Source organism: Rhinoraja longicauda, chromosome 8 (assembly GCF_053455715.1).
Source record: "Rhinoraja longicauda isolate Sanriku21f chromosome 8, sRhiLon1.1, whole genome shotgun sequence".
Lineage (NCBI taxonomy): Eukaryota > Metazoa > Chordata > Chondrichthyes > Rajiformes > Arhynchobatidae > Rhinoraja > Rhinoraja longicauda.
In genome coordinates, this window is record NC_135960.1 from 47158193 (window position 1) to 47161554 (window position 3362).

Here is a 3362-nt window from a genome sequence, read left to right on the forward strand (position 1 = left end):
AAACTGTTCTATTTACTATACCATTAACATTGCAAAGAGAAGATTTGCTGCTTTATATAGCCTGAAACAAATGATGTTAACATATGATGAGCGTTTGACCGCACTGGTCATGTACTCACTGGAGTTTAGAAGGATGAGAGGGGACCTCATTGAAACTGGACGAATAGTGAAAGGCCTGCATAGAGTGGATGTGGAGAGAATGTTTCCATGAGTGGGAGAGAATAGAACCTGAGGCCATTGCCTCAGAATAAAAGGATGTACCTTTGGAAAAGAGATGAGGAGAAATTTCTTTAGCCAGAGGTGAATCTGTGGAATTTATTGCCACAGGCGGCTGTAGCGGCCAAGTCGTTGGGTATTTTTAAAGTGGAGATTGCCAGATTATTGATTAGTAAGGGTGTCAGGGGTTATGGGGAAAAGGCAGGAGAATGGGGTTGAGAGGGAGAGATAGATCAACCATGTTTGAACGACAGAGTAGACTTGATGGGCCGAATGGCCTAATTCTGCTCCTAGAATTTATGAACATGAAACTATTCTATGTACTATATCATGCACTTTGTTCAGGGACGATGTTCTGCTTTATATGGCCTGCAATTGTTCTCTATGCTATATAATGTACATTGCACAAATACCATTTTCTGCTTTATATGACCTGCAACTGTGTATTATATAATACCTTATATTTGCAATATAATACAATAATATGTTTGAATATATAATATATTTGGATTCTCAATCTGAAGAAAGGTCTCGACCGGTAACGTCACCTATTCCTTTTCTCCAGAGAAGCTGCCTGACCCATTGAGTTATTCCAGCACTTTGTGTCTATCTAACATCTGCAGTTCCTTCCCACATATTTTCTCATGCACATTGCGCAGGGAAGATGCCCAGCTTAATATGTCCAGCAATTGTTTGGTGTATTATATGATGCACATTGCAGAAAGAGCATTTTCTGCTTTATATGTCTGCAATTATGGACTATGCCGTGCACATTACACAGGGAAGATTTCCTGCTTTATAATGCCTGCAACTGTTCAATATCCAATACATTACACAGGGCAGGCGCTTTTGGTGCTTTACACAGTTTGCAGGCGCCTCTTTCTATGCATCGGTGGTTCAGTGGTAGAATTCTCGCCTGCCACGCGGGAGGCCCGGGTTCGATTCCCGGCCGATGCAACAACGTTTTTTATTTTCCTTTCTGGAAATATTAAATGCTGTGTTTCGTTTTTGAGAACGGTCCCATTTTTGCAAACCTTTTGTTGCATATTGCTGCAGCCTGAATGGAAACACCAGGAAACAAGAAAAATAAAATTGTCAGCCACTAAGCAGAGAGTGAAGAAGGGGTGCATTGGATTTGTGGCAGGGACACATGCTGCGGGGAATGTTTAATGCAATTGCAAACCTCCATCAAAGGTATAGACACACTGAAAGGTTAACAGGTGATTCCAGTTAATTTAAGCAGTTATTCAGCGGCAGGATTCGTGCTTGGGGATGTAGCTCAGTGGTAGAGCGCGCGCTTCGCATGTGTGAGGTCCCGGGTTCAATCCCCGGCATCTCCAGGGTTACTTTTTATCATCTTTTCCAAGGACTTGATTTCTTTTTGTCCTTTAATGTACTATCTGCAATTATTATGATAAGGTTAAAACGTAATTTTAGGATTGAGGGGTTACATGCGAACTGAAATGAATTTCAACAAGCAATTAAAGAAAGGGATATTTTTTTTTGAGTATTGACTCCTGCAGATAACCTAATCAGGGGACACAAGCAAAAAACACAAAAGTCGCTGAAGGAATTCAGTGGGTCAGGCAGCATCTGTGGAGGGGAATGAGATATTCGATTACTCCAAAACTTTGTGCTTTGCTCAAGACTTTTGCATCTGCAGTTCTTTGGGCAAGAGGTACAGAAGGGTGAAAACCCACACCTCCTGATTCAGAAGAAGGGTCTGAAGAAGGATCTTGACCTGAAACGTCACCTATTCCTTTTTCTCCACAGATGCTGCCTGACCACTCTGAGTTACTCCAGTGCTTTGTGTTTTAAGTGATCGGTGGATACAGGTTGGGGCAGGGCCGTTTTTACAGCATTATGGCCCCCGGGCAAAGCAGTGTACTGGGGCCCCTACCGTTACTCTCCCCCACCCCCCTTTCCCTACCAGCCCCCCACTGTCGTGCCGGCGAAAAGCACTTACCGAAAAGCACTTACCGAAAAGCACTTAACGATGGACTTAGGGTGCTACATTGTTGCGAAAAGCACTTACAGATCGCTGTGAGAAGCACTTAGGGACCGAAAATGTTGCGAAAAAATCGCTTATTGAACCTACATTTTTAAAGTAGTATTTATTTATTGCAAGTCACTTAACATACACAGATCAGCATGGGGCCCCTATGCTCGTGGGGCCCCGGACAAGTGCCCATCAGGCCCATGCATTAACACGGCCCTGGGTTGGGTGGAGAGGCAGGAGGGTTGACTGGCAGGTGGATAGAGTAAGTGAGAAAGTATTGAGGTGTAAGGGGAGCCAAAAGGGTGTCAAATAAGGAGAGAAGATGAATGACAGAGAGATTACTCTGTTAATGAATTATGTTCCACTCTACAGAGTTCCAGGGTATTGTCCTGACTTGCCTCTACAATGAGTCAGCTCACCAGCACCCTTCTCTGTTCTAAATCGTATTGTCATCAAATTCCTGGAATTTTTGCCCCTACATTTTGGCAATACAAAGGAGATTAAAGGTTCTGCATTTCTGTTCACGTAATGTTTTAGACTTTCGGATCAACCCACTCGTTTCCAGTCTTTTATCAAGAATCTGGAATTAATGTCCCCCAGTTCAAAGGGCTCTCTGGTCTCCAAGGATGTCCACGCATGCTTTTTTAAAAATGGAAGAGTGCCAGTCTTGTCTGTCATAGATTTGGCCCACACCATGAGAAATGACAAACATCGGTTCAGTAAAATAGCTGCAGCACTTGCAAAGAACACAACCTATTAATCCCTAAAATAGACACAACATGCTGGAGTAACTCAGTGGATCAGGCAGTCTGATGAAGGGTCCCGACCTGAAAATTCACCCATCCCTTTTCTCCAGAGATGCTGCCTGACCTGTTGAATTACACCAGCACTTTGTGTCTATCTTTGGTATAAACCAGCAACTGCGTTTTTTGTTTATACTATTAATCCCTACATATTTTGGCTCAGTGCCACCAAGGTGGAGCTGCTGCTTCACAGCGCCAGAGACAGGTTCAATCCCGACCTTGAGTCCTGTCTGTATGGAGTTTGCATACTTTCTCCCTGTGACCACGTGGGTTTTCTCCGGGTGTCCCGGTTTCCTCCTACATCCCAAAGACGATTGTAGATTAATGGACCGGTTTTTTTGTTT

At 43.5% G+C, this 3362-nt stretch overlaps 2 non-coding genes across 2 annotated transcripts; both read left to right on the forward strand.

Annotated features, from left to right (window-relative positions):
* The first annotated feature begins 1102 nt into the window (after positions 1-1102).
* Positions 1103-1173, forward strand: trnag-gcc (transfer RNA glycine (anticodon GCC)). The gene has a single exon. It is a non-coding gene; the product is annotated as a tRNA-Gly (tRNA).
* Positions 1174-1484: 311 nt separating this feature from the next.
* On the forward strand, positions 1485-1556 carry trnaa-cgc (transfer RNA alanine (anticodon CGC)). Its single transcript has one exon. It is a non-coding gene; the product is annotated as a tRNA-Ala (tRNA).
* The last annotated feature ends 1806 nt before the right edge of the window (positions 1557-3362 follow it).